This window comes from Pteronotus mesoamericanus, unplaced genomic scaffold (assembly GCF_021234165.1).
Source record: "Pteronotus mesoamericanus isolate MK-2021 breed Mesoamerican mustached bat unplaced genomic scaffold, CSHL_Meso_final scaffold_232, whole genome shotgun sequence".
NCBI lineage: Eukaryota > Metazoa > Chordata > Mammalia > Chiroptera > Mormoopidae > Pteronotus > Pteronotus mesoamericanus.
Window position 1 is genome coordinate 26,564,602 of NW_026555311.1, and position 21,620 is coordinate 26,586,221.

Genomic DNA, 21,620 nt, shown 5'->3' on the forward strand with positions numbered 1-21,620 from the left:
CTTCCCCTCTCTCTAAACATAAATAACTAAAATCTTTAAAAATAAAAACAAGAAAAACACTGGCTCTCTGTAAGTACCCAGCCCACTCTGAACCTTTCCAGGACCCATGCCCATCATCACTGTTCTCCTCAGTCGAGTTTCCACACAGCCAAGAGGGTATGAACAGACTTCAGGAGTCCTGGTGACCCGCTGATTCCTGTGCAAATGCATTCTAAAGAGAATTCTCTGGAAACATAACAATGGAATAACAGAAAGTTGCAAAGTAAAGGAGCTACCATACCAACTCCAGAAACAGCCACTAATACCTTTCTTTGAAGTCAAAGGTTGGACTTAAGATGAAAATGTATCTTATTCATTGGAAATGACTGGCCAGAAGACTTTGCTACCTGCCCCTAAGTTGGTAAACCCAGCCTTAATTATTCTCATTACATTTTGCAGGTCAACATTGGTATCAGGAATCACTCTAAAATCTCTTAAGCAATCTTTTCCCTAACAACCTTGACAAACTGCAACACCAGCTGTAATTCAGCATATCCCATGCTACTAGGAAATGTCACCAGGAATTTCAGTGCCTTCCACCTTAACATTACAGATGTATTTATTTATTTTCATTCTCTCTCTCTCCCTATTTCCCTCCATTCCCACCGCCTCCAGGCTCATGATAATATGACCTTTACATATCATTTATTCATTTGGAATTACCTTAGCATTTCACATTAATACAGCTCAAATGAGGAGGGCAAGATGGCGGACTAGTAAATGGAAATCACACTGACCTCCTCCCAGGATCAGTTTGGCATTACAACTAAATTGCAGAGAAATCACCTGCAACAAACAACTGAACAATATCAAGAGAGGAGTCTTGTAACCACGGACAGACAGAAGAATCAGCTTTGGCACAACCTGACTGGTAAGGAGTGCAGTAGAGACTCAAGAAGGTGGGCCGGGCACACATGGGTGGCTGTGCCAGAAGGATATTTAAACAGCCAGTGAGATCCCCCTGAGAAGAGTGGGGTCTGAACCGTAAGCAGGGATCTCCAGCCTATACCACCAGAACCCAAAAAGTACAGAGATAACTATCAGCTGTGAAAATCAGCAGGCTTGCTCTCTGCCAGAGATGGGTGGCCGGATACCCAAAGGGCCATTTAAAGGGCCAATGCATAAACTTTTATTTGCAGTCACTTACGCTAGTCTCTGGCAAAGACGGGGGAAGAGTGGGCTAGAGACACCTGAGGAGAGACTGGGGAAGGAGGCTTTGGGGAGAGAACTGAGGGAATAGCAAGCGAGATCCCAGTGCTGAGTCATTCCCATATGGCAGCAGCCATCTTGCTCAGGCAAACCACTCTTGTCTGAGTGGCAGCAGCGTGAGCGGACACAATAGCCCCACCCCAAGGAGGTTCTGCCCTGGCCCAGTTGTGTGTAAGCCTGACTGCTGAGTACACAGAGGCAGCCATGGATAGTAGATCCTGACTAAAGGGGGCACAGAGTGGTCTAGAGACACTTGGGGAGAGACTGGAGATGGAGGCCTTGGGGAGAGAATACAGAAAGTAGCCAGCAGGATCCCAGTGCTGACTTCTACCTCATACGGCAGCAGCCATCTGGTTCAGGCAGACTACTCCCCTGAGCAGCAGCAGTGTGAGAGGACACAATAACCCTGCCCTCAGTAGTTATCTGCACCACCCTGTGATGCCTAAGCCTGACTGCTGAGTACAGAGTTACTAGATGAACAACTGAAGGAGAGAGCCACAGACAGTACATTCCTGGAAGTCTCAGACAATCTGCCTCAGTTCGAATGGGGTCAATATGTAACATCATCAGAGGCAGATCCAGAGGAAAAAAAAAAAAAACAACAGTGGTCTCCTACCACAGAAGTTCACACCACAAAGTCAGGAGGTCAAGACAGATCAATTTAAGAAGCAGAAGCAAAAAAAGAAGAGTCTCACAAATAATGGAAGGACAAAGAAACACCACCCACTCAAAGGGAAAGGAGGAATCCCCAGAGAGAACCAAATTAAGTAGAGGCAAGTAAATTATCATATATTGAGTTCAAAACAATGGTTTTAAATAAGCTCAATTAGCTCAGTAAGCTCAGAGAGATTTGCAAAAATCTATAGGAAAACTATGAGGAACTTACTGCAAACTATATCAGCATGGAAAAAGACATAGAAACTATCAATAATAGGCAAGAGGAAATGGAGAATACTATTTCTGAATTGAAGAACACAGTAGAAGGAATCAAAAGCAGACTAGATGAAGCAGAGGAAAGAATCAACAAACTAGGGGATAAGGTAGAAAGAAGCTCCCAGAAAGAGCAAGAAAATGAAAAAACACTCAAAAAGAGGCATTTAGGGAAATGCAGGACAATGAAATATAATATCTGTATAATAGGGATACCAGAAGGAGAAGAAGAGGAGAAAGGGATAGAGAACCTGTTAGAAAAAGTAATGATGGGAAACTTCCCTCATTTGAGGAGAGAAAAAGTCACACAAGTCCAGGAAGCTCAGAGGGTCCCATTCAAGAGGAACACAATGAGACCAACTCTAAGACGCATCATAATTAAAATGGCAAATATCAAAGACAAACAAGGAATCCTAAAGTCAGCAAGGGAGAAATAGGTAGTAACATACAAGTGAGCCCCAATACAGCTAGCAGCTGACTTCCCAACAGAAACACTACAAGCCAGAAGAGAAAGGCAATAAATATTCCAAGTAATGAAAAGCAAAGGCCTGCAACCAAGGCTACTCTACACAGCAAGGCTATCAATTAAAATTAAAATGGAAGGTGAAATAAGGACTTTCACTGACAAAAGAAGGCTAAAAGATTTTACCTCCTCCAAACCAGCATTACAAGATATGCTAAAAGGACTGCTTTAAGAAGATGAAGAAAAGGAGTGAGAAGAGAGAAACACAGGTACAAAATGAAAAAATGAATAAGTAACTATCAATAATAACTTGAAATGTAAATGGATTAAATGCCCCAATAAAAAGACATAGGATAGCTGAATGGATAAGAAAACATAATCCATACATATGCTGACTACAAGAGACAAACCTCAGAAAAAAGGACCTATACAGACTAAAAGTAAATAGATGGAAAAAAAAATATTCTAAGCAAATAGGGGGAAAAAATCAGGGGTAGCAATACTCATATCAAAAAATATAGATTTCAAAACAAAGGCCATAAAAAGAGACCCAGAAGGACACTTCATAATACTCAAAGGAAGACTCCATCAAGAAGACATAAACATTGTAAACCTGTATGCACCCAACCTAGGAGCACCCAAATATATAAGGAAAATCTTGGAGGACTTCAAGAAAGATATAGACAGCAATAAACTGATAGTAGGGGATTTTAACACTCCACTGTCAACAATGGATAGGTCTTCCAAACAAAACATTAACAAGGATATTGTGGAACTGAACAATGCATTATATGAAATGGACTCAATTGACATTTATAGTCTTTCACTCCAAAGAAGCCAAATAGACATTCTTTTCAAATGCACATGGAACATTTTCAAAGATAAACCACATGATAGGACTCTAAACAAGCCTCAATAAACGCAAGAAAATTAAAATCATAAAAAGCATTTTCTCGGACCACTAGGGCTTGAAACTAGAAACCAACCTCGAGGAAAAATATTCAAAAACATTCACACACATGGAGACTGAATAGCATGCTATTAAACAATGAACGAGCCAATAATGAGATCAAAGAAGAAATCAAAAAGTTTCTGGAAACAAATGAAAAAGGACACACTACAGTCCAAAACCTAGAGGACACAGTGAGAGCGGTCTTGAGAGGGAAGTTCATAGCAATACAGGCCTACCTAAAAAGACAGAAACATTTCAAATAAGCAACCTAAACCTACAGCTTCAAGAACTGAAGAAACAACAACAAAAAAAGCCCACAGCAAGTAGAAGGAAGGAAATAAGAGCAGAGCGGAACTGAATGACATAGAGACTAAAAGAACAATTCAAAGGATGAACAAATCATTTTCTTTGAAAAGATAAAACAAAATAAACAGGACTTTAAGCAGACTCATCAAGAAGAAAAAGGGAGGGGACTCAAATAAATAATACCAGAAATGAAAGAGGAGAAATAACAACTGATACCACAGAAATACAAAGGATTGTAAGAAATTACTACGAACAATTATATGCCAAGAAATTTGAAAATATCAATGGACAAATTCCTAGAAAAATATAATCTTCCAACACTGAATGAAGAAGAAGCAGAAAGCCCCAGCAGACCAATGACAACTGATGAAATTGAAGCAGTAATCAAAAAACTGGCACACAAAGCCCTGGACCAAATGGTTTTACAGGAGAAATTTACAAAACATTTAAGGAAGAGCTAACTCCTGTCCTTCTCAGACTATTCCAAAAAATCCTAGAAGAGGGATGACTCCCAAATTCTTTTTATGAGATCAGCATCACCCTAATCCCAAAACCAGATAAAAACACAACCAAGAAAGAAAGCTACAGGCCACTATCACTGATGAACATAGATGCTAAAATCTTCAACAAAATAATGGCATACCACATCCAGCAACACATTAAAAAGATCATCCACCATGATCATGTGGAATTCATTCCAGAGATACAAGAATGGTTCAACATTTGCAAATAAAAAAACGTAGTACATCACATAAACAAAAAGAAATACTAAAACCACAGCATATAATACATCACATAAACAAAAGGAAATACAAAAACCATATCAATAGATGTGGAAAAAGCATTCGATAAGGTACAGCACCCACTTATGATAAAAACACTCAGCAGAGTGGGAGAAAGGGGGGCATATTTCAACATAATAAAGGCCATATATGAAAAATGTACAGCCAACATCATACTCAATGGGCAAACACTAAAAGTTTTCTCACTAAGATCGTAAACAAGACAAGGATGTCTGCTTTCACCACTTCTATTCAACATAGTACTGGAAGTCCTAACCACAGTGGTCAGACAAGAAAAAGAAATAAAAGGCATCCAAATTGGAAACGAGGAAGTAAAACTACCATTGTTTGCAGATGACATAATAGTGTACATAGAAAACCCCATAGACTCCATCAGAAAACTACTGGATCTAATAAGTGAATTTGGAAAAACGGCAGGACACAAACTCAATATTCAGAAATCAAAGGCATTTTTGTACACCAACAATGAAATATCAGAATCAGAAATCAGGAAAAAAATCCCATTTGCTATATCAACAAGAAAAATAAAATACCTAGGAATAAACTTAACCAAGGAGGTAAAAGACCTGTACTCAGAAAACTACACAACACTGAAGAAAGAAATTAAGGAAGACACAAATAAATGGAAGCATATACTGTGTTCATGGGTTGGAAGAATTAACATCATCAAAATGTCCAGACTAACGGAAGCAATTTACAGATTCAATGCAATCCCTATTAAAATACCAATGACATTTTTCACAAATATAGAACAAACATTTCAAAAATTTATATGGAACCATAAAGGACCCCAAATAGCTGCAGCCATTTTGGGAAAGAAGAACAAAGTAGGAAGGATCACAATACCTGACATCAAACTATATTACAAGGCCCCTGTAATCAAAACAATCTGGTACTAGCATAAGAACAGACATGTAGATCAATGGAACAAAATAGAGAGCCCAGAAATAAACCCATGTCTCTATGGTCAATTAATATTCGACAAAGGGGGCAGAAGCATAAAATGGAGTAAAAAATAACCTCTTCAACAAATGGTGTTGGGAGAGCTGGACAGCTACATGCAAAAAATTGAAACTCGACTGTCAATGACACCATACACAAAAATAAACTCAGGATGGATAAAAGACTTAAACATAAGTCATGACACCATAAAAGTCTAGAGGAGAACATAGGCAGGAAACTCTCAGATATCCCATGCAGCAATATTTTCACCAATATGTCCCCTAGAGCAAGGGACATAAAGGAAAGAATAAACAATTGGGACCTCATCAAAATAAGAAGCTTCTGCACGGCTAAAGAAAACATAAGCAAAATGAACAGGGAGCCAACCGCATGGGAAAATATATTTGCCAGTGATGCCCCAGACAGAGGTTTGATCTCCAAAATATATAAAGAACTCACACGACTCCACTCCAGGAAGACAAACAATCCAATTAAAAACGGACAAAGGACCTGAACAGATGCTTCTCCAAGGAGGACATACACAGGGCAGAGAGACACATGAAAAGATGCTCAGCCTCACTAGCCATCAGAGAGATGCAAATTAAAACCACAATGAGATAGAACTTCACACCAGTCATAATGGCCATCATAAACAAATCAACAGCCAACAAGTGCTGGCAAGGTTGTGGAGAAAAGGGAACCTAAGTACACTGTTGGTGGAAATGCAGACTGGTACAGCCACTGCAGAAAACAGTTTGGAATTTCCTCAAAAAGCTAAAATTGGAACTGCCTTTTGAACCAGCAATTCCACTGCTGGGATTATACCCTAAGAATCCCAAAACACCAATTCAAAAGGATCTATGCACCCCAATGTTCATAGCAGCACAATTCACAATAGTCAAGTGCTGGAAGCAACCTAAGTGCCCATCAAAAAATGAGTGGATCAAAAAACTTGGTACATTTACACAATGGAATACTACGCAGCAAACAGAAAGAAAGAAGTACTACCCTTCGCGACAGCATGGATGGGACTGGACAGCGTTGTGGTAATTGAAATAAGCCAGAGGGTGAAAGATAAATACCATATGATCTCACCTGTAAGTGGAACCTAATCAAAAACACAAATGAGCAAGCAAAATATAACCAGCAACATTGAAGGAAAAAACAAACTGACAGTAACAACAAGGGCGGGGGGGAATGAGGAAAAGAAGGGGAAGGGTCAAATCAAGGAACATGTATAAAGGACTCATGGACAAAGTGAAAGTGGGGAAGGATTGAGGGTGGGAGGTGGGGGTGGGTGGGGCAGGAGAAAGTCATGGCAGGAAAATGGAGACAAATGTATGTGAACCAAAAAAAAAGATTAAAAACCAAAAATAATAGTAATACAGCTCAAATTATATTGTTTGGAATTTCCACAAAATAGTTCAATACAATTTGATGTTACCTAAAGGCTCTTTCTAAGACATTAAGAAAATCTTTATTAAATCAAACAAAAAATAGCAGTAAAAAAAAATGCCACTATTGCTACTGCTGTGCATTTGGTCAGAGTATTATCTACTAAACAAATAAGGGCTAACCGTCACAAGTCTCTAGTGTCCTATATTTGCCTGAACATAAATAGATTGGAAGCAAAGTCCCCGATGTGACACCAGTGAACTGCATGCAAAGATCTCAAGGAAGTCTAGCATTTAGTATTCTCTCTTTTGAGATACAGAAGTAACTCCATTTTTCTGAGATCACATCCTACACTTCAGAGCTGCCTGCAAAGGTAAGTGGATCAGCATGCTTGGCATCCCACAGCTCAGTGGCACAAAGGTCTCTCCTTGCTCCTGGTGAAAGAGCCCACCCCCACCAGCTGAGCCACGTGCTGCACAGCCAGCTTGCCCTGTTTGTCCTCCCTCAGTTCATAAAGGAGTCCCTCAGAGCCCCCAGGCCCCAGTCCTGGCTCCTGTCAGGGAAGCTAAGGATACTCCCTGGAATGTTCCACAAATTAAATAGTAGAGGCTGGGACAGCAAACAGCGAGATAATAAAAGCACCACACAGAAAGAGTTCTCCGTTTCGCAGCTTTCCCCAGCAGTTACAGCAGCTGAAGCCTCTTTTCCCTTCCCATTCTCTCACTCACCTTCAATGATTATTCGACTCAAGGCAGAGCTTTAATCTCTTTAGAGATTAACCAGTTTAAATTTTTTTGTTTTTGCTTTCTACAGGAAATTTCTTAAATGTTAAATACCATCAAGCTTACTTATTTTTTTGTTTTTCAGGAATATGAACAGAATAAAAGGAGAGAACTGTACAATTATAGTGTGGTTTGAAGACTAAATTGAATGAAAATCAACAATGTATTGAAAACATTGAAAACATTCATATTAAATGGGTTCAACACAATTAATATTATTACAAGGAACAAGCTTAAATGTACCAAAAACAGAAAATGTTACAAGTTGCACCTTGATTTTACTCTGGTATATTTTTCAGTTGCCTTCAGGGTTACTCCAGGCACAGTAAAAATGCTTTTTAAAATGTTATAGATTCACTTGCCCTATTCTGTCCTAATTCTTCACCTAATCGATAGAATACAGAAAATTGTGAGTGACTCTTTGTTAAATATGCCAGATGGTCACTAATACCCTTCTAGCTGCAGAAGACCAAAGGAAGTAATTCATTATATGCACTGGATGCATTAGGCTAGCATTTGGTTTTAATCTTATTTTTAAAATTGTTTTAATTTGTTGTTAGTTTTATTTTTTAAGTTTTAATTTTAAATTGTTTTTTTAATTTTGTATTTTTGTAAAATTTTGAATTTAATTAATTTTTATATTTTAAGTTGGATTTCACTTAGCATCTGGGTTTGGTTTTGTTTTAATTGTTCCTGGAAAAAGTAAATCGAGCATTGGGGTAGAAAAACCAATCACTAAAAAATCAAGAGCCTGGTGTGTCCTGTCCTCACTATATTCTAAAGCAAATCACCTAGATCACTTTGGAATCATTTTCCACATTAAAATATTGAGGTAAGGTGGTTATAGCTATTTTCTAAATGGGCTTCTGTTCTGATGTCTAATAAATTCATTCTGAGGGGAATGTAGCTTGTAACCTCCAATTTGTTAACTGTGGAGGCCTTCCATAGATAGTAAAATGGAAGAATACCCAAAACATTTTCTTAATTCTGTAATGTCAACCTTCTCCTGAATTCTAAATTTGTACCAAATTTACAGGAAAAGAAAATGTATTCATTTCAATATCATCACCTTTCCCCTGTCTCCTGCAAAGGTAGTAAGACCTAGATTCACCAAAGAAAGGAGAGGCAAGGATCCCCTTTCACTCCTGGAAAATATCAAGTTGGCTTTGATTTGTTAGACAATTTTACCCATATAACACCTTTTATACTCACAGTATCTGAGAGCTGAATATAAGCAGTTTTAAATACATCCATTAACTGACCAAGAACTTGACAAATGCAAAAAGAAAGATGAAAGAAAAGAATTTTAAGAAGATGAACTTGTGATTCAAGTGATACCAAGAAAAATTCACCTCAAATTTGAAAATGTTACCTGGGCTCTTGAGACAGCCCTGGGTGAGTCACTCTGGTTGGACGGGGTCTATCCTTACCTGACCCAGACCACACACGAGCAACCCAAGTGCAGAAGGAGGCCAGTGGAGGAACGCGAAGTGTTCACATCACTTAATATGCATGGAGCAGTTAAGCAAGTGGTATTTTTATAGAGAATCAAATCTATGCACTTAATGCATTAACCAAGGTATGGTTTTGAGCACAAGAAACGTCCAGTTACATTGAATGGAAACTTCTGTAAACCATTTCATTAAAAATATGGCTGTCACTAGAAAACTAGTAACTTCATACTCAAAAGAACTATTCCTAATATGTCTTCAAGTCGTATTGGCATACCACACTAACAGAGCTGAGATTTTTTTACTTCTTTCTTACTGCATAGTCAATATGTAGTTTAGGGAGCCGGAGGCTGTTCTCTCCCATGCATCATAAACAGCAGTTGTCATCTAAGAATAGATTGATATTGTTTGCATTTTGTTACTGAAACAGCAGAAAATGTACGACTTCATTTCTAATTTTCCAATTACTATAAAAAATGGAGTTAAAACTCTATCTTTTAACTTCATTTGCTAGCTTCCCAATGGGGATGTCGTTGGCATTTGGTTAGGGAAAATTCCTTGTAGCGAGGGGCTGTCAGACACAATGGAAGACCTATAGCATCCTTGACTCCTGGGCACTAAATGCCAGGAGCTTCACCCAGTCATCGTGATGACCAAAACATCCTCAGGAATTTCCAAAGATCCGCCAAGGCTCCCCAACCCACACCTGATGAAAACTAGCCCATTGGCACATGAAATTTGTGAAGGAAAGACCCAGCTAAACTTTGTTATGTAATCTGCACGGCTTCCAGCTCCTCACTCCCCTCTAAAGTCAAATATCCACTTTTTGAATGCTGTCTATACACACACATAGTCATATTCGTATTAAAGTTGCCCAAAAGAAACACACCGCTTAGCAACAGAGACTTTTTCAAGGAGGGAACAATTTTAGAAAGTATTTATGCCAACCTCCTCATTTTACAGGCAACGAGATTGAAGTCCACAAAAATCTAAGTGATCTCCTAAGTTCACAGAAGCTAATTAATACCAGAAGGAGACTCAGAGCACACACCCTCCTAACTGTTTCCCTTTCCACACATCTTCTCCAACCATAGAACGCAAAGTGGAGATGGACCTTTCAAAACATCTCTCAAGCCACTGCTTAGACATGAAATTATACCTGCGGTGAGCCAGCAGGTAGACTTTTTTACCTTGAAACTCTTCTTTTCCTGACACTTTTGTCCTGAAAAATATTTTCACATACCAGTAAAAAGTTAATATATACTTCTAAAAATTTGCTTCTTAAAAATCCAAGTGAGTGTTATTTTAAGTGGAAAAGAAAGTTCTCAGGCTTTCTATAATGAATCTGGATGCTTTGTTTTCAAAAAGGATACTTTTTATTTTTTTATTGAATTTATTGTGATGACATTGGTTAATAAAATTATATAGGGTTCAGGTGTACAATTCTATAATATATCATTTGTATATTGCATTGTGTGTTCATTACTTCAAGTCAAGTCTCTGTCCATCACCATTTATTCCCCCTTCACCTTTTTTGACCAGACCCCCAACCCCCTCTCCCCTGAGACAGCTGTCAGTTTATTCCTGTATCTATGAGTCTGTTTCTATTTTGATTGTTAGTTTATTTTGTTCATTAGATTCCACATATAAGTGAAATTGTATGTTACTTGTCTTTCTCTGACTGGCTTATTTCACTTAGCATAATATTCTCCAGGTCCATCAAAGAGGATACTTTTAAGTCTTAAAGTAAATACACCCCCCAGCCAAAAAAAACTATATACAAACTAAATTACATTAAGAGTAATAATGAACAAAAGCTGGTCAACACAATATTAACTGCTCTCTCTTTAAAGTAATGGTATACAATCAATAAATATCCTAGACACGTTTCCTGTTTTCTTTAAGGGGGAAAATACCCAGTATAAAAATTAATCTCACCTCCATTTTTATCAAAATATTTTTACCATCAATATTAGTTTCCCATTAATAAGACTGTCAATATCATCTTGTCTTCATGTGCTTTTCAAAATAAATATCTCAGTAAAATAGTGAGTGTAGTATTTTTATGAGTTCTTTTTTTTTCTTTTTTTTTTATTAAATTAATTTATTTACTTTTTAAATACATTTGTCTCTGCCTTCCCCCCACCTCTTTCCCTTGCCCCCTCCCACCTTCCCTCCCTCAGCTCTTCCCCTTTGGTTTTGTCCATGAGTCCTTGCTATATGTTCCTTGACTTTCCCCTTCCCTTCCCTTTCCCTGCCCCCCCCCTCATATATTATGAGTTCTTAATATAATTTCTAATTTTACAGCTATCCAGGCATCTGGACTATTAGCATTAGAATGTTTCAAATTGATCACAACTTAGATATTCAAGGCTCAGGACCACTCACAAAAAAATGTCAAGTTTTTATATTGTAGTTCTAGAAGTACAGGATCTAACTAGCCAGTGTCCTTCTACATATAAATGAATTGATGTCTGGCAGCATAGAAACTTTGAGCAGGCAGCATAGAAAAATAGGGGAAACAACTACACAAAACCAAAGTTACACAACACAGGACAGCGTTCTGTGGAGAATGAAAGCTTTCGTCAGTAGAACACATCATGTACTTTAACCACCTGCAAGTAATTTAATATACCCTTACCTAACTTTTTTCATGATTTCCAAATGCCATTTTTGAATATGTAATTGTCCTTAATCATCTGGAGGCCTCGTTAAAACACAAATGACTGGGCCTTGGCAGGCTCAGTAATTCGCCTAACAAGTTTCCAGATGAAAATAATGCTGCTGGTTCTGGGACCATACTTTGAAAATTGTTATTTTAAAGAATTTTTAAAGTAGTTTTTGACAGCTGTCAATAATCAGAAGCACATTTTTCATTTTTAACCAGTGTGTGAGACGTACACACAACACATAAATGGAAATTAAAACATATGAAACAATTCTTACTTTTACTAGGTATAATGAACCCTGATTTCTTTCTATTCTACTTCATCCTAGTTTATTCCTCTTCACTGAAAAAGAAACATTGAGAATGTACCACTAATTTGATTTCATCACCACACCTTGAAAATACTGCTCAGGACTCCCATGTTCATCATTTAACCTAATAGTAATAACTGTTGAAACATATTAATATTCACAAGGTGCCAGATACCCTTCCAGTCTTTTTACATGCATCACTCATTTCATAAGTTAAAAACCCATAATGACACTACGAAGTAGGTATCATTAAATGCCCATATTCACAGAGAGGAAATCTGTGGTTCGCGATCAATGCAACTTGCCCAAAGTCACAATTTCTGTGCGCATCAGAGCCGGCTGGCACACAGGTCCTGCTCCAGAACATAATGGTAAAGATTGCTCCCTTGAAATAAGATATTTTAGTTTTGAATCCCAGATCTACCATTTAGTGGTGTGTGGTTTTGGTAAGTTACTAAGCCTCTCCAAGTTCCAGCTTTCCCATCTCTCTAAGAGAGAGAATACAATAGAACCTCATTACATGGGAGCTGTGAGGATTAAAGGAGATAACCTATGATAGGGCTTGGCATAACTGGCACGTTGTACGGCTTTAATAATTGTTATTTATTATTAGGCAGAGACTGAATTTTTAACTGTCACGTCATCCACTGCCTCCCTTCCCTTGGCTTCTGCATTTTCCTTCTCTTCTAACACTGGTTATCCTATCACCTTGCTTCTGCCCTTCTCTCATCCATCCTCCTCTTGCAGCTCTATCTGTTGTACAGGAGTTCTTAGAACTCCACATCCAGGTAATTCCTTGCGGCCTCCACCTGTCTCTAGGCACCAAAGACCAAGGCTCCCTCACTGAACCTGCCAATTTGAACCTAACAGCATAGACACATAAAGTTATTCCGTGATCAAAGTTTGAGTTGTTACAAAAAAAAAAAAAAATGAAGCTTCTAATCAGCAAATCATAAATGTGAGAAGGCTGAAGCTTTCTGTATACTCCATAGATGCATTTATATAAAATCATCAACATTGCACTTGATTATTTCACAATAACAAATCATAATGAGATACAAAAATCAAAATGGAACTCTGAAGGCAATACTCATGTAGTTAAAGCCTAGGATTATGAAATTAAGTGCAACAAGATAATAGCAAGTTCTTGAATCCCCTGGCTCATCTTTCCTTGCTGGAAGTTCCTTCATATGAGAAATTTTAAAACCAGATATTCTCAACACAATGAAACAATCAAATATGACCCTCAAGAATGGAGAATTCTCCTCTCTGGGTATCTCTACAGACAGGAGTGTGATGCACTCCAACAATTCCAGTGATAAATGTCCTGCCTTGAGAAAGACTGGCTTGGAAATCTCTTCCCCTGTTGCTTGTTTCATTTCTTTTATTTAAATTTTATTTATTTTTAGAGAAAGAGGAAGAGAGAGAAAGAGAGAGGGAGAGAAACATTGATGTGAGAGAGAAAGATTGATCAGTTGCCTATTGCACACACCCCAACTGGGAACCAAACCCACAACCCAGGCATGTGATGCGGCCAGGAATCAAACCAGCAGCCTTTTGCTTTGCAGAACGATGTCCAACCAGCTGAGCCACATCAGTCAGGGATGCTAGTTTCATTTCTGTGTACCCGGTGAGTACTGCCACCACTAATTCAATTTTTCTCCCCTTCTCAGTTGCTATCTCCAACAAAATTACTTTTTCCTTCTACCTTTCAGTTTTCCCAAGCTGGGTCTCTAGTTCTTAGACCTTGGACTACCTGTCCCCTTCTCATTCCTCTCCTCTCACCTGTAACTCACAGTGTTCCTGGGGCATGTGTCCACATGTGTGGGAATTAAGTAATGGGGACAGATCACAAAAGCACCATAGACCATACCTTTGCACCAGGAAATGAAGTCTGGCCAAGCTGACTGCTATAGATTCATTCAGTTACTGGTTTGTAGTAGCCGGAGTCTCCTCACAAGAGGACCTTGAAAGTTGTAACCAATCCCAGGGGCCCTAACTCATCAGCGCAAGAATGCTGCCACCTATAAGAGCCCTAAAAGAGAACGCTAAGGCCAGGTGGTGGAGATTAAGTTGAGACTGGGGTCTGTACCCAAGGAATGCACAGATTATAATGCTACAACCAATAGCTGAAGAGAAAAGCACTGAGAGGGAGGCCACATAGTCAAAATGGCAGACCATTTGGATTCAGGTAGACCTGATTTTGACACTCAACTCTATATAGCTTACTAACTATATAACCTTGGGTAAGCTTCTTTATCTCTCTGAGCCTAAACATTCTCATACAATAGGAATAATAAAATTTGAATTACATATAATATGGTTTACTTCTAGAATTACTAATTACTTCTAGAAGTAACATGAAAAAACATCTTGTAGAGTGCTTGATACTTAGTAGGTACTTAAGTACCTACGTAAGAGCAGCGATTAGGAGCAGCGATTTTCAACTTTTTTCACCTCAGGGCACACATAAACTAATTACTAAAATTTTGCAGCACACCAAAAAATACATATTCTTTTTGCTGAGCTGACAAAGTAGGTATAATTTTGACTAACTCACACTGGATGGCTATTGTTGTGCTGGCTGTTGTCATTTTCTTATTTGACAAACTTAAGGGAAAAGAGGTCAGCGCCCCTGACTAAATGGTAGGTATTGCCTGTTTTAAAAATTCTTATGGAACACTAGTTGAAAATCGCTGCATTAGAGTGAGTAACACTGTGACAGCCTATGAGACTCAAAGAGAAAGGAAATTTTCAGAACAAAAATGAGGCTCTCTCCAGCCCCAGCCCTGAGGTATTTGAAAAATCACTTTGTTTTCCTGAAGACTCAATTTGACAAGCAAAAAACAGCACTAATTACAGCTTCATAAGCCTCAAATTAATAGATTTCATTTGTAAGAAAAAGTATGCCTTTTTCTTGTTTCTCAGAGATATCCCTAATGTTACTCTTCCATACATTTGTGAATCATAGAAGGTCCAACACATATAACATCCTTTTTTTTATTACAAAATCTTTTATTACAAAATCATAAGCATGTAATTTTATAACATAACAATAGCACACTCAAGCACACCATATGACATTTTTGGTGAAATGTTCAAATTAAAACTATAAATTATTACATCCATATTATTAACCTACCAACCCACACTCAAGCAGGCGTAACTTCTGCTGGACCCCATATATTGAAAAGAACTCACATATTTGGTCTTATAATACTTTTAAAGTAAACATGATTTTCCTTCTAAGATTTATAAGAAATGTAACATTTGGAGCAAGGCCCATTTATCCATCACTGAGTACAAAAACAGTACTAGAAAATTTCAAGAAAACACACACACACACACAAAATGATCTGCAAAAATTATTAGCTCTAAAATACTAGCCTGAAACTACAAAATAGCAATTTATAAATATTTAAGCACAAGTCTAAAATGAGTTAAAAGAATACTAAATGAAGGTAATTCAACCGATTTCCATAAAAGATTGGAGCTAACTTATTCAAAAGATACAGGTGTGATAAGTGCATTAAAATAAGGCAAAAAGGACTCAAGTCAGAAAACCTTGACTAGGGGGCAACTGAACATCAAGTTTGGTTCAGCTTCTTGGATGACAAGCCAAAAATGAGGAACTGGTGATTTCTAAGTCTCTTTTATTTTAACAAAAGAAACAACACCAGTTAATCAGAAGAGACACACTTTTTAAAGCAGTAAAAGCAAAGACAAATTTATGGATATCATTATATAAGGAATATTGAAATACATAACAAAAAGTGCCAACATGTTTTCCATGAAGCCCATCTCTTTAATATTGACTTTCATGTTAAAAAAAAAAGTATTATTTTAAAGCGTAGTGTAATGAAGATAATGTAACAAAAAAGTGTTGTAATGTTTAGGGTAGGTAAATTCATAATCATGTAATTTGATAAAAACACAGAACATGAAAGATTTAGGAAACTGAGTAGACTCTTACTGTTAAATATCAATGCTTGTTCTTCCAGTCTTCTCAAAGATACTATATTAGAGTAAATTGAGTTTAAGATACCCAACTAGTGTTTAAAATACAAGTATTAGGCATTCTTAATTGAAAAAATATTCACATGCTAAACAGCAGGTATGCAAGTGACAAAGGTATCACTGCTCTGAAAATGAAATGAGATCATTTGTATTTTGGCTCAAATTAAGTGCAACCCCCTTTCTACATGTTAGGTAGTAGAAATAATTGCAGAAAAAGACAGTTTTTTCTTTTAATAAAGAAACTTTGGATTTGCCTAAGTGCTCAGATGAGATGAACATCAATATAATAATCAATAACATGAAAGAAGGTGCCCCTCTGAATTTTTTCCTCTCCATCCACCTCCACATTCCCTTTCAATTAAATCCAGTTTGCCTCAAGCACTAGTACTCAAGGTAATTAGTACATAGCCAAAATTTGTATTTCTATTTTGTTTGATTATTATCCACTCCACAGGCAACAGAATTTCCAAATTTAACTCCATTACCAGTCCTCACAGCCAAATCCAGGACCTCCCAGTGGGATTTGATAGATTACAGATTATATAGTATAATACAAAAAATGATTGTGGAACATTTGTATCTATTATAACTGTTTCTATTATCTTTAAGATGAAGTATATTTTGTGATTTCCAGAAGATAAAGATGATTCCACAGTAGCTTTTCGTTACGTTTTGCTTTTGCTTAACTGCAAAACACAGTATTTCATCTGTTATAGTAATTAAATAGGCATATGCAGATATGAATTATGTTTGTGGCATTGTTACTATTGAGAAAATGAACTGGGAGTCCAAATAGACTTTTTTTTAATCTACTTTTGGGAAATAAGTGTCTTCATAAAGTGGAATCCACTAGTGCTTTATTCATTCATGACTTTGTTCATTTATTAAGGAAAAATTAACAGGTGTCTACTATGTATTTCAGACACTGCACTGGACAGTAGGATACAGGTGGGTCCCCCTGAGAGGGAGAGGCATAAAAATTATTATTCAAAGTGTGTTCAAAACATCATGGAAAGAGACAAGATGAAATGATCAATTCTTTCTGCATGGAACTAGGTAAGTTTTACAAAAAGAAGTTCCACTTGAAACAGACCACCAAGAATTAAGAGGGACTTTCCCGGAAGAGGGAATTCCAGGAGAATGAATATCTGTGAGTGAGAAATCAAAAGTGTCAACAGCGAGGGGCCCTTGGTAGGAAGAGAAAGTTAAAAAGGAATGACTTTGAGGAATTTTTAGTTACAACATTAAAGCGTTTAGAGTTAATGTACTTCATTGGAATCCCCTAAAAGTTTTAGAACAAAGGACTTACAGAATTAGATCTGCACTTTATAAAGATTAATAGTAGCAATGCCACAGTAGAGTGAAGATAATACTTAAAAGCATATGTGCAAAATAACCTCTAAAAACTGAACATTCTTTGACTCTTCATCACAATAACCATTCTACTTCTAAAGGTTAGGATGGTTTTAACCATCAAATCTTGTAAAATTTGAGTTCCTGTAGCAAAGAGAGATGAGTTACCACTGCAAGACTCTATGAGACTCCAACCCTCCACTTGAAAAGTATTAACTTTATGACTGAGTTGACTATTTATAATTTTATTTTTAAATACCTTCCTCTATTGGGGAGAAATTGTAATCCTTTAGCCATGAATTTAAGAGCAAACAGGCATTTTTAAAAACTTTAAATCTCTTCTGCTTTTTTTTCTTTAGTGTAGAATGAATGCTTCATGTTCTTATCATCAACCTCCTTCACACCCTTGTGCAACCAACTGGGTGTTTGTCCCTTCTACTGGGCTCCAAAGTGAAACTCTATCCACTTCCTCCATCTTGTTTTCCCCAAGCACACCTTTATCAAAAATTGAAACATGACAGAAAGAAAAAATCAGCATTACTTAAGCTCAACTCATGGGAAAAGAACCCTTCAAGGACCAGAAAACACCTCAGAAGAATAATTCCAGTTCACTAAGATGGCCCTATAGCAACCACTAAGAACAGACACCAAATGTATGGCAAGGAGTTCGCAGCAGCATCTACTGCTTTCAGCCCTGAGACCAACCTGGGCACTAACAGAGCCAGAAAAAGCACACTTCACTTTGTGGGCCAGTAGGTCACAGCAAAATGACTTGGGGCACTGTTAGTAAACATCAAGTAGGCTCTTGGCCAAGACAGCAAACTAATCAGAAGCAAACCACTCAGTACCACCTGCTGCATATTCCTCACTCTTCCTGCCCTACATCCCACGTCCCTCAACTCCTCCCCTTCACCTGGTGACTCCAAGATCACATAGTAAATAAAACTGCCTTGATGAAAATTTTTAGAGCTTTGGCCATTTTTATTCCAAAAACTAAAAGGCTTTCACTGGGGATTTCAGCCAAGAACACTCTTCGCTTTTGCACTTAAATCTATGCTCTTGTCTAGAAAGAAACATTACTATTTGTTCAGGAGTGAATTGTTTTTTCTTGAGAACTTGATTGTTCCCCACTTACTCACATGTTTGTTTTTTCAAAATGGTTCAAATTCACAATATTTACTACAGCCCAAAGAGCATTATTGAGAAGCTATCCCCTTCCCAAATCCAAACCCCTGAGATTAAGTAATAAAACCAAATAATATACTTGAAAGCCAAGGGCAGACTGAGTTTCAACGGTCTTTCACATGTAGAAAGAACTACAGATTTTCTTACCTTTTAAAATGTTACTTGTGTACTCCTTACTCACACCTCAAACTAAATTCCAGATCTAAAAAACTCAAGCCTATCCCTTCTGTCCACTTAAAGATATTCCATCAAGAACCTAACTTCTCTGAGAAGTAGAAGGATATTATTTATTAAGTTTTGTTAATATCTAGGTTCTCTAAAATGTTTCAGGTGAATTCTCTGACACTCAGCAATGACTCTAAAGAGAAAAGATTTCTGGATTTGCTACCTGAAAGTCAGGCTGTGCATTATTGGGCTCTTTTATAAGTTCAAATACCCCCAGGGAAGAGGACATATTAAGGAACTGAAAAGGGAGAGGGAGATTTTAACAGGTCTTCTGTGGCTTTATATTTGTTTTCTGGCCTTTCCTAATATAGTAGATCTGTGTGTTTTATGTTTTAAGATGTCCAGTTTAATTCCAACATCCATTCTTGCCCCTAAGGGTTGGTTTTGCATTCTAATGAGAATCAGGGGATTGACTGTTTTTAATTCATCTGACCACCTTCTCAGTAACGGAATAAACTTCTCAACTTTACTGTAAATATCCCTGGATTCCAATTAATTTGTCTTACTTAGTAGACACAGTAGCACATATTATTTCACTTATGGAAAAGCAAACACTTTACAATTTTTATATTTCAAATTCCTAGCATGATTTATTTACTTCCTCTTTTTAGAAAGAGATAAAATAATTATGTCTTATTAGGTTTAAAAAAAGAGTGGCAGAATAAAGTATGATGGAAACATTATTTGGATGTGATCTTTTAATTCAAATGAATTAAAACAGATTTCAAGGGGACTGGTCTCCTCACTTCTAGTTGGTATTGAAAACCTAAGTAATCCAGAGTGACATTATCTCCCCTCCTATTTGGGGACTTATAAAAGAAACCAGTCTAAAGAATCCTTTTTTAATGAGAATGTGTTAACATATTTGTCCTCAAGAAAGGATACTTCCTCAAAAGTTACTGTTTTCAAAATCTAGACAAACCCTTTTGGGGGGCTTAAAATTCTCCAAAGATTCCCTAATGCTTTGTGTTTGCTATGAACGTGTTTATTATTAAAACCTACGTCTGTCTCTGTTATCTAGGAAAACTCTAACATAAGACACTAATGGAAACAAGCTGGGAGGAACGGGGTGGGGGGGCCTGGATTGCAAGAGAGGGCCATAAATTACATAGAATTTTTTTAAAATTAATTTCATCTATTTAAACACATACTGCCAGCTTGCGCCGTTCTTATCCTTTTAAAAATAATCGAAACCGGAGCATTGTTTTCCATCAGACGCACGCGCGCGCGCACACACACACACACGCGCGCACTCACACACTCAGACTCACACACTGCACCAGCACGGGATTCCGGCGATCCCCCCTCGCCCCCAGCAGTCCCCTCCTTTGTCACGAGCAGCTGTGTCCGCAGCCCCCAAAGCCACATCCCACCCTCCCGCCGTGGCCTCGGCGCACATCCCCGTAGCGGTATCACCTACCCTGCTCCGAGCGCACAACAGACGCGGGACGGTCGGAGGAAAAGGCTCGCAAACCAGCAGAAAGCAAAGGAAAAGAGATAAAGAGCGTCGGAAGGCTCCTTTACTTCCCACAACGTGGGGAAGTGCTGCGCCCCATGCACTTGGTTGCTCCGCAGCTGTGGTTTCGGAGGAAATTCTCGGCGGCCGAAAGAGCTGCAGCTGGGGTGGAAAGTTGTGGTGCTTTCCCCTAAGCCGCCTGCGCCTCGATCCTCTGCTGTCCCGGCCGCAGCCTTGACAGCTCCCGGGGCCTCCGAGACCCTCTGGAGCCCCACCGGTTTCCACCCGGAGCTGGGCTGAGTTGCCACATGCACTTAAGAAATCCCAGCAGTTGCGCAAAGAAGAGTCCCAGAAGTTAGGAGTGATTGTGTGTGAATGAGTAAATATACAGTACAAGAGGCAGTAACAACTGAGCGGGGCCAACCCTCAGACGCAGCTCAGGGTTTCAGGTTTCATTTGGCAACTGGCAGCTTCAGAAGACTCTAGCCGCTCTACTGGGGAGGCCGGGAGGAGCCCTGCCCTCGCCCAACGCCTCACTGCCCTGATAATCTGGGCAGGAGTGACACCGCCCGGAAGCCAGGCCTGGGATGGCCGCGCAGGGCCCGCCCTGCATTGGTCCCTCCGCAGCTGCCATCACTCACTTCATTTCATGTGTATCATAAATACATGGTGGTCACAGATCTGAGGCTGTGGGGGCTTGCAAGGATGGAAAAATAACATGTCTCTTGACCTCTAGGAGCTCTACATCTCTTTGGCCAAATCCCACACACAGGTTTGACTTGCTTCCCTCAGCTGTGTAAAATCTTATTTCTCAGTCATAATAACCTGGATCTTTAAACCTGAATTCCTAGAAATGCTTAAAGGATGCCCTCTTGTTAGATCCTTAGAGGAATTCAAAGCACAATTGCTTCCTTATCATGGTTTAAGAGCTCTCAGAATTACACAGTATGAAAGAAAGAGAGTAAGTAAACATTTTGCTGATGCAGCCCTCTCTCTTCATACTACCACCAAAAATCTGATTTTAAATCTAGATTTACAGTATTGGTTACCTATTTCAAATTGTTTCACAATGCTTTGTAAACCTCTCTGCTTTAAATTATTTGGAAAACATCACCAGATTTATTTAAGAATAA

At 38.3% G+C, this 21,620-nt stretch overlaps 1 protein-coding gene across 1 annotated transcript in view; it reads right to left on the bottom strand.

Annotated features, from left to right (window-relative positions):
• The window catches only part of ARHGAP24 (Rho GTPase activating protein 24), a 498,181-nt gene extending 477,323 nt beyond the window's left edge, over nucleotides 1–20,858 (bottom strand). Inside the window, exon 1 of the mRNA XM_054591782.1 lies at nucleotides 20,452–20,858. The gene's annotated coding sequence lies outside the window, so the exon portion shown is untranslated. The remainder of the gene's footprint in view (nucleotides 1–20,451) is intronic.
• Nucleotides 20,859–21,620: the final 762 nt, after the last annotated feature.